Source organism: Pygocentrus nattereri, chromosome 12 (assembly GCF_015220715.1).
Source record: "Pygocentrus nattereri isolate fPygNat1 chromosome 12, fPygNat1.pri, whole genome shotgun sequence".
Lineage (NCBI taxonomy): Eukaryota > Metazoa > Chordata > Actinopteri > Characiformes > Serrasalmidae > Pygocentrus > Pygocentrus nattereri.
Window position 1 is genome coordinate 26,598,844 of NC_051222.1, and position 14,606 is coordinate 26,613,449.

General features: G+C 41.1%; 1 protein-coding gene across 4 annotated transcripts in view; it reads left to right on the top strand.

The window, feature by feature from the left end:
- Window positions 1-14,606, top strand: part of raph1b (Ras association (RalGDS/AF-6) and pleckstrin homology domains 1b) — an 81,210-nt gene that overhangs the window by 21,884 nt on the left and 44,720 nt on the right. For all 4 annotated transcript variants that reach the window (XM_017712159.2, XM_037543231.1, XM_017712160.2 and 1 more), the window contains exon 2: window positions 2,146-2,216. The gene's annotated coding sequence lies outside the window, so the exon portion shown is untranslated. The remainder of the gene's footprint in view (window positions 1-2,145; window positions 2,217-14,606) is intronic.

The window sequence follows — 14,606 nt, forward strand, 5'->3', positions numbered from 1 at the left end:
CTGCCGTGCGGACAGACGGCTTGCGCAGTTGTGCCCCAGTGTGCAGCTGTGGTCTGGTTTTTGTTTGACACACACACAGATTTGTTTTTATACAATGTTAGAACGGTGAGGGGGGTTGGGGGGGGGGTGTGTTAGAGTGGTCAGATATACACTATATTCCAAAAGTATTCGCTCGTCTGGCTTCGCACGCATATGTACTTGAATGACCTCCCATTCTTAATCCATAGAGTTTAAAATGTCTGCCCACCCTTTGCAGCTATAACAGCTTCAACTCTTCTGGGAAGACTTTCCACAAGGGTTAGTAGTGTGTTTATGGGAATTTTTGACCATTTTTCCAGAAGCACATTTGTAGGGTCAGATACTGATGTAGGACGAGAAGGCCTGGCTTGCAGTCTCTACTCTAATTCATCCCAAAGGTGTTCTATCAGGTTGAGGTGCAGGCCAGTCAAGTTCTTCCACACCACAACTTTCACAGCTCACACATCCATGTCTTTATGGACCTTGCTTTGTGCACTGGTGCGCAGTCATGTTGGAACAGGAAGGGGCCGTCCCCAAACTGTTCCCACAAAGTTGGGAGCATGAAATTGTCCAAAATCTCTTGGTCTGCTGAAGCATTAAGAGTTCCTCTCACTGGAACTACAGGGCCAAGCCCAGCTCCTGAAAAACACTTTACATTGAGCTTGGTGAAACACATTCCATGAAGCTCTCTACGCTGTTCTTGAGCTAATCTGAAGGCCACATGACGTTTGGAGGTCTGTAGCAACCGACTCTGCAGAAAGTTGGTGACCTCTGCACACTATGCCCCTCAGCATCCGCTGACCCTGCTCTGTCAATTTACGTGGCCGACCACTTTGTGGCTGAGTTGCTGTCGTTCCCAATCACTTCCACTTTATAATACCACTGACAGTTGACTGTGGAATATTTTATAGTGAGGAAATTTCACGACTGGACTTGTTGCACAGGTGGTGTTCTATCACGGCACCATGTTGGAATTCACTGAGCTCCTGAGAGCGACCCATTCTTTCACTAATGTTTGTAGAAGCAGTCTGCAGGCCTAGGGGCTTGGTTTTATACACCTGTGGCCATGGAAGTGATTGGAACCGCTGAATTCAATGATTTGGATGATAAGAATATGATAAGAATACAAGGGATGCACAATATGGGAATTGTGGCCTGATGCTGCTATTTTTGTGTATGTTTTTCATGCTGATGCATGGACATATTTTTAAACATAAAACAGAAATCAAATTTAATCCATTTGCATTAAACATTTCTTTGTATCGGGTCAAGATATTTTAAGCAAGTATCTACTGATACTGGTATTATGATATTGTACATCTCTGGTAAGTATTGCACCCCAGTAAGTTCCAGTATCATAATCTGGTCGAGAAGCATTTTAATTGTGGTGTGGTGTGCTTCATGTAAATTATACGTAAATGAGATGCTGGTAGGCTGGTGCTTGATTTCGCGCACAGACACTGATTCATCCTTTGTGCTCAAGTCTCGCTTGTTTCCGTGTCATACCAAAGTTTCTTGCATTAGGCTTTGATTATTTCTTTGATTTATTTGTTGATCTAGTCATTGTGGGTTAGTTAGTTTCCTGGTTTTACTGCAAAGTTCTGACATTATTGTAAAAATGCACAAAAAGAAATGGAAACATGCTCCTATGGCCTGTGCTTTGTCACTTACCAGCTGGATTCAGACTGTGATGGATGCGTAGGTGAAGAACTGTATGACTCTTAATTAGGTCCCTGTCTGACGGGAGTAGGTTGACCGTGAAACCCAGTCATCTACTGACTCAACTCTTAAATTACTCAGAAATCACAAATTCCAGGTTGGGCTGTAAGAGGAAATTTGTTTTCTTTGTAGAAGTACTCCTCCTCTGGCAGAGCTCTGTGTGTGGGAGTGGGTGTATAATTCAAAGGATTCGCACACACGCGCACGCAGCTGCCACAGCACATACTTGTGATTTGTGTGTGTTTGGCTGTGTGCATGCAAGTGTGTGCTGACACAGCATTTCTGCCTCATGCAGCTGAATTGATCTAAACTAAAAGCAGTTCACTGTGCTGCTCTGTTCTATATGCGATTGGTCATCTAGTTTCTTAACAAGTATGAACTCTGTTTCCTCTGTCTTTTCATACCTAGGTTTCACCTGTTGTGCTGGCTAGTGGACCAACGTTTTGACTTGACCACACAAGGAGAAAACTGAACCAAAGGTAGGACATTTTTCTTGCAAATTGGACTAGAATGGTCTTTCACAGTGCCATAATCTAGTCTGAGAAATTTATATGAACAACCTAAACCCATAGAAGTCACATTGTGCAATTTTATATAGGCCTAGGTTATGTCTTACTTGTAGCTCATTGAAAGTTGGTACCACATTTGTGTTTTAAAAGAGGTGATGTATTTAATTATGGTTTAAATTAGATGAGAAGTTGTTATTTAAGCTTAGCAGACATTGCCTGTAACTGTGCACTGTGATGGGTTAGACCCACCCCCCCCCTCCCCCCTTTGATCCTGTTTGCAGTGGTTAGGACCTCCACAGATCCACCACAGCGCAGATATTATTTCTGTGGTGGATCATTCTCGGTGCTGCAGTGACTCTGAGGTGGTTGTTGCTTATTGTTGTGTGTTGCGCTGATGCTCGTGGGTCTGGCACAGCAGTGCTGCTGGGGATGAGAATGTGCAGCATGTGATGTTTGATCTGCAGATACTGGCCTTCTGTGGATACCTGCCAATTCAGTTATTCTGCTTCTAAACTGGAACTCAGTTCCACCTTTTATTAGTCAGTCATTATCAGTGCAGACTTTTAAGAAACAGTTGAAAACATATCTCTTGAACTTGGCGTGTAATTCAAATCCAATTTTTTTTGTATTTATCTTTTGAATTTGATGTGACATTGTCTTATGATTTTAAATTACTACCTCCTCCTTTATTCTCCTGTTACAGTTGAGCTTTATCACCTGTCTAAAGCACTTTGGGATGTCACCAGTGATGAATAAAGATACATATGTAAACCTGCAGAATTACATTTAAATGTGCGAAATGTAACCGATAACTTGTACTTTTTATGAGTTACATTTCATACATTTTCTTATTTTTTAAGAGATGATTCAGTTGTTTATGCAGTTAGGAGACAAGGCTTTCGCTTAAGTGATGTGAGGTGTTAAGTCTCTAAACTGGCCTTTATTTCTTCTCACCTGTTTCAGATGAGGTTTGGGTTTCTGCTTGATCTCCCTTTGAGAGAGAAAGCCCTGCTCTGCTGCCACTGAACTCAAGTGGACGTCACTAAGACTAAGGTGGTAGCATAAGTGGCAGTTTTGATCAGCGTCTATAAAAAGTAGATGTAAGAAATGGAAAAGAAAATAAGAAGGGAAGAATAAAAGCTGGGCTATTCAAGAAATCAGCTTTTACTTGTAGAACCTTTCAGAATATACATTTTAACTGTGCTGCAACTGCAAGATGAAGGTGTAGTCTTAGAGCAGGATTGATTTGATCTTGCCTGCCTCAGTGCATAGTGTTAAAAATAGCTCAAAGTAACGGCAGGCAGTGTGAGCTGAGGTGCTGTGAAATTCTTCAGAGGAGATTCGGGGGAAAAAAATGGTGGTATGAAATAATTAGCATAATGTCTACTGATTGTTGATGATGGTGAAAATGACCTGTTTTGGTGGATGTCTAGTGTTAGGCCACATGTTTTCATGTATCTTGGAGTAAGAGGAAATTAGAAATAATGACTGATTCCGTCATGATTAGCTCATTAAACATCTGCGTTCAAAGAAAATGCAGCCCACTAGAAACTCGTCTGTCCTGCTGCAAATTTATTGCTGTCTGCTTGTGATAGTAAAAAAAAAAAGTTCCTACACTCTAACTAATCCGATCCATACAGGCCTTAAGACTAGACAAAAAAACTTGGCTCTCTGTGTGGTTGTAACCTACAGAGGAATTGTGTGAGGGACCCCAAATAGGGGTACAGGTGGTGGTTAGAAAGAATGAGAGGTGGGTTTCTGAGGGCAGAGAGTTATGGATGGGGTGAAGGAGTGTGACATGTGGAACTGGATTTTTGAGGATAACTCTAAGTTTAAGTGAAAACATATGAGTTCCCGCTGACCCCAAGAGAGCGGAGCATGAAGTAAAATTAATGGACTGGAATTTTCATGGATCTGGGGCTGTGATGCGTGTTCTGAAACATGGCCTAGTCTTCCAGCTTTCAGCTTCTAGCTGTACTACCAATAAAGCGAGGAGTCTACTTTGAAACATGTTCATACATTATCCATCTTTTCACAGCAGGGACTGCTGCAGTCTAAGATACTGCATCCAATACAGAGGTCAAAGCAAAGCCGTTCTGAGTTGATGAGATGAGAGTGCATAATTTAATCACCATAGTGTGTGTGTGTGTCTGTGTGTGTGTATTTAATCTTGTTTCTACACGCATTGGTCATTTTATCAGCTCTACTTGCATGTAGGTGCACTTTGTAGTTCTTTAATTACAGACTGTAGTCCATCTGTTTCTTTGCATACATAGCCCCCTTTAACACTGTGTTCTTTTGGGACCACTACAGAGCATGTACATACTTGGTTAGTGGATCATCCTCAGTGCTGAGATAGTGATGTGATAGTGGCTTGTTAGTGTGTGTTGTGCTAGTACAAGTGGGTCAGACACAGCAGTGCTGCAAGAGTGTTTAAACATTCACTGTGCCCCACTCACTGTCCACTCTGTTAGACGCTCCGGCCTTGTTGGTCCACCTTGTAGATGGAAAATCGGAGACAAAAGCTCATCTGTTGCTGTGCATCCTCAGGTACTATATCAGTGGCCACAGGACACTGGATATTTTTAGTTATTGGATAATACTCAGTCTAGCAGTGGCTCCAAGGTGTTTATTTATGGCATTTAAAAATAAATAAATAAGAAGTTATGTATAGTATATGGATATGTTTGAGTGTGTAGGGCCTGGGAAACTTTCTGCCGCAATTTCTCTTGTGGTGGGCCTAGTTGAACAACTGGCTACACTTTAGCCAGCTCTGCTTCAAGTGTTGTTTGTAGCACAGTTTGCCAGTTTCAGCATAGCTTCTGGCAGCCATGCTGAAAATTCACGCTGGAGGAAACAATCCAGGAGCATTTCACAATAGGACTTCATCCATGCTAATATACCTTACTGCATTTAGAGAAACTTCAGATAAGACTTTGCTAAATACATGTCTCTTTTCTGTTGTTCATAACATCTGGCTTTGTTCACTCATTTTGTATGTCTGTTGCAAGTGGATAGTTCTGCAAATTGTTAATTGCAAAATACTCAATATATAGACGCATGACCACACATCAAATGCATTCTGTACTAATGCACCAAATATACACTATATTTCCAAAAGTATTCGCTTGTCTGGCTTCACACGCATATTAACTTGAGTGACATCCCGTTCCATAGGGTTTATTATGATGCGGGCCCACCCTTTGCAGCTATAACAGCCTCAACTCTTCTGTGAAGGCTTTCTACAAGGATTAGGAGTGTGTTTATGGGAATTTTTGACCGTTTGTGAGGTCAGACTCTTATGTTGGACGAGAAGGCCTGGCTCGCAGTCTCCGCTCTAATTCATCCCAAAGGTTTTCTATTGGGTTGAGGTCAGTCATGTTCTTCCTCACTCATCCATGTCTTTATGCATCTTGCTTTGTGCACTGGTGCTCAGTCATGTTGGAACAGGAAGGGGCCGTCCCCAAACTGTTCACACAAAGTTGGGGGCATGAAATTGTCCAAAATCTCTTGGTCTGCTGAAGCATTAAGAGTTCCTGTCACTGGAACTACAGGGCCAAGCCCAGCTCCTGAAAAACCCCACACCATAACAACCCCCCCACCAAACTTTACACTTGGCATAATGCAGTCAGACAAGAACCGTTCTTCTGGCAACCACCAAACCTAGATTCATCCATAGTATTATCAGATGGAGAAGCGTGATTCGTCACTCCAGAGAACACGTCTTCACTGCTCTAGAGTCCAGTGGCGGCACTTTACACCACTGCATTCAATGCTTTACATTGCGCTTGGTGATGTAAGGCTTGAATGCAGCTGCTTAGCTATAAAAACCCATTCTATGCTGTTCTTGAGCTAATCTGAAGGCCACATGACGTTTGGAGGTATGTATTGATTGACTCTGCAGAAAGTTGGTGACCTCTGCGTACTATGCCCCTCAGCATCCGTTGACCCTGCTCTGTCATTTTACGTGGCCTAGCACTTCGTGGCTGAGTTTGTGTTGTTTCCAATCGCTTCCACTTTATTATACCGCTGACAGCTGACTGGAATATTTTATAGTGAGGAAATTTCACGACTGGACTTGCTGCACAGGTGGTGTTCTATCACGGTACAATGCTGGAATTCACTGACCTCCTGAGAGCGACCCATTCTTTCACTAATGTTTGTAGAAGCAGTCTGCAGGCCTAGGGGCTTGGTTTTATACACCTGTGGCCATGGAAGTGATTGGAACACCTTGAATTCTTGAATGAGTATGAAAAAATGATTTGTATATATATAAATTTAAGGAGTTACATTGTTTGCTTAAAGAGGTGTTTATTGTGAAAAACTATATTGATCATTTTGCATATTTTTGTGCATTAGTGTTTTTTTTCCCGTGCTTTAAAGAGGTTTACTGTGTCTAGCAACACCCCTTAACCATGATAAAATTACTGAAGTGCACAGCTTCTTATGGCTTATTGCTTTAGCATGCATTACCAAGTGACCCTGTACCCAATCTTTGCTAACCACCTCAAGGGCAGGACAAGGGCTTCTTCTGTTCAGTGTGGTGAACGGTCGTCAGCCAGCTGCCAGTAAGGTTGAAAGGTCATGGACCAAGCTGGAGTGTGCTGGTTGCCACAGGGCTTTTAGTTGGGGCTGTGTTTTTTGTTTTTCAGCGTGGCATTCTCAGCTGCTTCCAGTGCTTGCAGACACATGCCAAGACCATATATATATCCACACACACATGCTGTGACTTTTGTCTCAAAACATGGTCACACACTGTTACTGTTTGACAGCATGCTCACACACACACACACACACACACACACACACACACACACACACACACACACACACACACCAGGTGTCTGCACTTAAAACACATTACCATGGCTTAGTAATGTTTGTCTCTTTTGTCTCTAAAGTTTTTCTTTTATTTCATTCTCTCATAACATTTTTTTTCATATATCGTACACCATTTTCAAATTTACACTCTGTGAATAGTTATGATGTATAGACCAATGGAAATGATCCACAGTTGCATAACCTGAAATCTAAGTGGGCAGTGTTTTCTTGTTATGAGAAATTTCGCAATATGCTTTTCTGAGCTTGTCGTACATATTACCAGATTGAGCTGAGCAATGTGATTGTAAAATATAATTATCATAATACATTTTGATATCGTGATGAACAGTATGCTTTTCTGAGCTTATTGTGGTCTCTGGCTTTTGCACAGCACTGTGTGAAGTCACATGATATTTATGGATCAGCTTCCATTACTTGTTAACTACATTAGCCTTGCAGTTCCAGTGAAGTGAACTCCAGACACCAAACAAGTCTCGGCTTTTCAGCTGTGTTTGAGGTAAGGTATAAATTGTGTATATTTTTGCCAATCTATCAGTTTAAAGTTCTGTCTGTAGTGTAGACTGTCCGGTATGTAGACTAGATGTAGGGTATATATCTCTGCACCAAGGAGAGATCACCATCCTCTGTTGCAGCCAGTATTCCCTGGAGGGCAGATGCCCCACATAGAGCCCTTTTATACTTCCTCACAGAGTCACATGTTCCAAAAACTTCCTCAGCTAGATCATTCTCCTTTTAATTTTCCCCTCAATACAGTCAGTGCTCTGTCATTTATGCAGCTCTTTTGCGTTATGAACCGTTCATAGAGGATATGGAGGAAGATCTGTGAAGCAGTAATAACAAGCATCTTGCCACAGAGAGATGTTGAAGGTTCAGTCCTGTCAATAGCTTATAAATGTAGACTTGAAGACTCATATTAAAGCAATTAGTTTTTATCATGCCACAGTGTACTGCTTGCTGAGGCCTTTACACCTGCTTAATATTGCTGTAAAGTTATATTCAAGTCATTTTCAGATTCAAGAAGCCTGCCAGTAATCAAGCCTGGGTGTGTTTCATTTAATGACTATCAATTAATTTAATTGGTTGATCAAGAGCAATGATGTGAAAATGTATCTGCCCCTCAACCAATTTCTTCTATTGTTGTTAATGTCTCATTAGATGTTACTGATCATTTTAATAGAAGATAAAGACAACAGGAGTTAAAACAAATGAAGCTTTTAGATGGTCATTCCATTTATTGAAGATAAAGATTTATTCAAAACTTATCACTTAAAGTAATTGCCCCCTAAATTAGCCTCCTCTTCTTTGCAGAATTGTTTTAATTCGACTACAATGGAGGGGTGGGGTTTGTGTGAACTGTCCATTTAAGATCTTGCCACAGCATCTCAGTCGGATTTAAATTATGACATTGACTTGGCCACTCCAAAACCTTCGTTTTGTTTCTTTTGAGCCATGCAGAGGTAGACTTGCTTGTGTGCTTTGAATCATTGTCCTGCTGCTTAAACCATCAGCGCTTCAACTTTAGGTCACAAACTGATGGGCAGACATTCTCCTTCAGGATTTTCTTATGGAGAACAGAATTCATGGTTCCATCATTTATGACTGGTCACCCAGGTCCTGAAAAAAACAAAGCAGCCCTGGACCGTCACGCTACCACCACCATGTTTGACTGTTGGTATGATGTTCTTATGATGGAATGCGTTTAGCTTTACGTCAGATGTAACGGGACCCATGGCTTCCACCTTCTGTGGACTGATGAGTCGAAAGTTCCACCTCCTTGACTCATCAGTCCACAGAACGTCATCCCAAAACCTTTGTGACATTCTGAGTCACTGATGAGCTCCTGGTGAAATTCTCGTATGCCAGCCACTCCTGGGAAGGTTTACCACTCTTCTGAGTTTTCTCCATTTGTGGTTAATGGCTCTCACTGTGGTTTGCCAAAGTCCCAGAGCCTTAGCAATGGCTTTGTAACCCTTTCTAGACTGGGAGATTTCAGTGACTTTGTTTTGTACCTGTATTTGAATCTCTTTAGAACATGGCAGCATAGCTTCTAGCCTGCTTCACATCACCAGACAGGTTCTGTTTCAGTAATGTTTAGTAATTGTGTTTAATCGAATGTAGTTAACTGGTTGATTTAGGAGTGAAGGGGGCAAATACTTTTTCATATGGTGCCAGGTAGAGCTGGACAGCATTTTCCCTTCAATATATGAAATCATCATTTAATAAAAGCATTTTGTGTTTACTTGGGTTATCTTTGTCTGATATTAACAGTAGTTTGATGATCTGAAACATTCAACTGTGACATGTGCAAAAAACAGAAGAAATTAGGAAGGGCGCCCAAGAGGGCAGTTACATTTTCACACAGTGTTAGTTGGTGTTGGATAACTTTCTTCCTTCAGTAAGTGAGATGAGCATTTAAAAATTGCATTGTTTTTGTTGTCATTGTCTTGTATAAAATTTAGTTTGTCGATCAGAAACAATTATATGCCACAAATGTGCAAAAATAAGAGAAATCGGGTTGAAAAGCACCTTTTTTGCAGCTTTATGTATTGGAATAGCCTCACCCATTCCTAGTGTGTAATGCTGGATGCATTGGTTCTTTTTAAGGCCAGGGTGGACTTTGCCACTGTAAAGACGACACACCCAAAGTGACCCTTGGAATTGTGCCACTCCTTGATCAAAGGAGCTCTTTCACTGAAACCACGAGTTGTGTCAGAGAGAGAGAGAGGGAGACTTTTCCAGCTCTGCTGTTTCCGCGCAGTCATGCCAAGGAATGACGACAGCATTTTCTTAAGACCAGGGGCAACTCACCCACCCAAAAAATTATAGTCTGGAATTCTGCGCATCTCTCTGTCTCTGTCTCTGTCTCTCTCTCTCTCTCTCTCTCTCTCTCTCTCTCTCTCTCTCTCTCTCTCTCTCTCTCTCTCTCTCTCTCTCTCTCTCTCTCTCTCTCTCTCTGTCTGTCTGTCTGTCTGTCTGTCTGTCTGTCTGTCTGTCTGTCTGTCTGTCTGTCTGTCTGTCTGTCTCTCTCTCTCTCTCTGTCTCTCTCTTTGTCTCTCTCTTTGTCTCTCTCTCTCTCTCTCTCTGTCTCTGTCTGTCTCTCTCTCTGTCTCTCTCTCTGTCTCTCTCTTTGTCTCTCTCTCTGTCTCTCTCTTTGTCTCTCTCTTTGCCCCTGCCCCCCCGTCCCCCCCGTCAGTCTGTCTGTCTCTGTCTCTCTGCCACACATTCTCCTCAGTCACTGTCTCTTTCAGTCTATCTCTCTCTCTTGTTCTCTATATCTCATTCTCTTCAGTCTCTCTCTTTCTATCTCTTGCTCTCTCACTCTGTCCCACTCCATCTCACATTCATCTCTCTCTGTCCGTCTCTTTTTGATGAGGTCTGTTATTCTGAGAAGGCACTGCAGAAATTTCTGGCAGGCAAACGAAGCCACTCTTCTCCATGATGTCAAAGAGACATGCACTCAGACTGACAGAATTCTGGGTTAGATATTTGGCTCTTGGACATTGGCAGAAAGTAGTGCCAGTGTGCTGCTTTAGAGGCGTGGCATCCTTACAGAAAGTAGGACTGCGTGAGCTCTAGGCAGCCGTCAGGTAGCTCAGGTCCTGCCAGTGTATCATGGAATCAGTAAGATTCCATTGCAACTACTAAGGTAGCTGTATTACCAAATGTGTATGCCCATTATGGCTGAACAAACCAGAAAAATGGTACCCTATTTTAGGTTTTTGTGATAAATGTTGTCAGGGCTGTTTCCGCAGGTAATTTTGTTGACTAGTTTCAAGTTTGTCATTTGCACAACATGTCAGGACATTCATGCATTGAAATTCTTGCGGTGAGGCGGAGCTGATCACTCTACAGAAAGTAAAAATAAGTAAAAATACAAAAGAAAATACTAAAAAAAATATATTAAATATATACAAAGTATAGAGACAAGAGGGACCTATGTAAGGAAAAAAACACTGCTGTGTACAAATATATTTATATAAAATAAGGGGTCATCTGTGAAGAATATATACATTTTAAAGTGACTTAGTTTTATTGTCCATAGCAGTGATATGATTTTAATAATAATAATAATACTGACAAAGTGACCGAATGAAATGGTAATTGGGGAAGGACCCAATGGTGTGTAGAGATGAACTAGGCTGATGTAGAAGGCGGGTGTGTAAGAGATAATGTGTATTTCAGAGCAACACCGACGTGTTGCTAGGGAACAGAGCTCAAATATGTGGATGAAGTAGAAAGATGGATAGAAGGAGTGAGAGATGTGAGATGCACCAAGAAAATTGCCAAAGAGAAGGAAGAAATAAGGGATGGCACCATAGCCCAGATCCTATAAAACAACAAGGGAGTAGCTTGAACAAATATGCTAACATGGCTTACAAAGAACAGAAGTCGGGGGCCACCAATTAGCATGATATCATCTGCATAACGCTAACTGGTGGCTAATCACTTTCATTCACTTTTAGCATATTTTACCTGAGCTCTTTTTATATATCAGTTCTTTAGCACAGTATCCAGTAGAGCTTTAATCAGGCCTGAAATACTGGTCATATTAAGTCTGAGCCTGACTCAACCCAACACACATCACCACGTTCTGAGTTTGCCATTTTACCAAGTTTGGGGTTCAAAATTTACCCAAATAAAAGAAACCTCTATCCGAGATGGACTCGCTTATCATCACCTAATGTGCCAAATAAGACCTGATAGGTTAGCGCTGGATAAATTACTGTCATGACAGCAACAGTCATTAGATCATGAATAAATAAAACAAAACACAGTATGAATATAAAATAATTAAAAAAGTAAAATATCAAAAATGAAGTTTAAACTACACTGTACCAAAAGTGTTCATCAGTGTTTTTAAATAACATCCCAAATTTTTCGTAGTGCAGTATACAACTTTTCAACTATGTTAAGAAAACAACAAAGATTTTTGCTCCATAAAACATACAAAGTAGGTTATCAAAACGGGTGCATAAAGCAACAAATCTGAATAAAAGTGGCGTGTGTGTGTGTGGGGGGGGGCTTTACTTGTCTCACTCCATATTGCACTCTTCTCTTGCTGTGCAGTGCTGATATAGCAAGATGTTGGCCTTTACCTGTTTGATTCTACACAGAGTACATTACTGAACATACAGCATATAAATTTGGCCAGATTAACAAATTAAATGTCCTTTTGGCTGCACTAAACTGCGCTCTCCTGGCTCAGTTTACCAATTTATTTCCCACGCATCCATTTTCTCAGTGTGGGCCTCCTGAACCTCAGTGCTACATTCTGTGAAGAACACAAGTGGGTGACTCCAGCAGTTTTAAGGTAATGAAAGGAAGGAAGAACAAAGTAAGGAGAAAAACTAAAGCACGGAGAATTACATATTCAGGAAATTACATCCCAACCCGACTGAACCCACCATGAACAGTCAAGTCTCTCCGGATTTGGACAAATACCCTTTCTAGTACCTTTTCCTTTTACACCAGAATGTACCAACACACTTATGATTCATATTAGCTGCTAGTGTGATTTAGAGCATTTATAATATCTGAACATAATGTCATAATATCATGTGCCTAGAGGAACAAGGTGGTTTAAAGCGTCAGGGAAGTGGCTGCCATTACTGGGTCCTGTTGCTCTGTGGTTCCTGGCCCAGATGATCAGCAGATTGCATTAGATAACACACAGGTGGGTGGGTGGAGAAAGGCAGAGAGAAGAGAGCAACAAAGAACAAACACTGATATGAATACATGTATGTTTTCATGTTCTTGTGTGTGGGAAAAGGTGAGATTCATTTTTGACATCTGTCAAAAAAAGGCTTTGTCCATGAGTTGTTGATATGTTTGTGGGTAGAGATCAGTAAGACATTCAAATATGTGCTCTTCCAGCTTGCGTGACACCAATTCGACTAAATGAAGCTCTGTCCCGGTCACCTATTGGCTCACGTATGTTTACATCAGATGTTCTCCAGTGAGCTATATCAGTGTGTAACATGGTGTCATGTTCACACATTGCCATGCATTTATGTTTGCTGTCAGCGCAGTGTTCTCAGTATCATCAGTGGGAAAAGGTGTGTTTTGAGTGGACATCAAAATGTCCTTGTAAATACAGTCTTAAGCTGGTGGAATATTTTAAACTAAAATCACGCAGTGTTTTGAGTTTGTACAGTGTGTGCTGGCCGCTAAACATGCCTAATTACTGTGCCATGGTCACAGATTATAGTTCAATTAATAAACTAATAACTGGTGGAAGATGTAAGGCAGGTGGCTTTAAGGATTTCTGCATTGTCAGTTATGCTGCTGTGAAATACTGTCTCCACTTTGTATGTTGCTGCTGTTGGAAGAAAACCTCATATCTCCTTTTTCGTCGTTTTTCAGTTTTTGACAGTTTGAAAATGCCTTTTGGCTTTTACGTTGTGTGTAAGTTTATGCTGAATGGACCAAAAGATAATTACTTGGGGAAATCGGTTTCCATTGACTTACATTCAAAGTGAAGAAGGTTTTTGTCCTTTTTCCTGTAAAGTTATCATTTTGGACATACAAGGTTTTCTTCCAACAGCAGCAGTATGTTTACCTCATTGCTGTGGGTAAAGGCCCTTCACATTCTGGACATTCTGCGTCTAGGCCACTATATAATTCACTCTGCTCAACAGACTGTTTCTCTCTTTATGGTGCGCTAGAACAATAGAAACCATATCACCCCTTTGCTTTCCTGCGTTTGGCAGTTTGTTGGAATGCCCAAATTTATCTAGATAGAGACATAGGACAGTAGTGAGTTGGTGGGGTTTTTATTATTATTATTATTATTATTATATAAAATAAATGTCTTGACAATACAAATTCATGGTGACTATTTATTTATTTATGTATTTATTAACTCTTTGTTTACTTTATTTTGTCCTGGTGACCTGTCCAGCGTATATCCTGCCTTCAGCCCAGTGACCGCTCTGTGTGTGTCTGTTTTCTTTGATCCATTAGTGCAGCCCTGTTTAAGTAGTTGTTCTCACACACACACACACACACACACACACACACACACACACACACACACACTTTTATCACTGATTTTTTTTAATTTTTTTTATTAACCATTTTAGATCCATCATCCGTGCTTGCCAACGCACTCTGTCTGGTCTATTCTTGTCCTGCTCGTTCTGCACACTTCATTTATCCCTGTCACAGATGCTCTGCCCCGGTAACCTCCAATGTGTCTTTTTTTTTACACTGATCCAAGATCAGTTTACCTTCCCCAATTACTAACCCTAGCTTTTATCAGATAAACCACAAAACAGATCTGTAATCAACATCTGAGCAACTTCCACGCACGGCAAGCATCCTACCTCCTCCCGAATTGCCTCCGTTTCTTATTATTCCCTAAGGGAAGGCAATGCTTTGCACACACCATGGACTGATGGTTTAATTGAAGATATTTCTGTCTTAATGTGATATTTGAAGTCTCGTGTTTCTGTGGCTTGCTCAGTACCTTGCTATTTCAGTCTGTGGTGAAAGCAGTGTTTGGTAGACAGCACACAG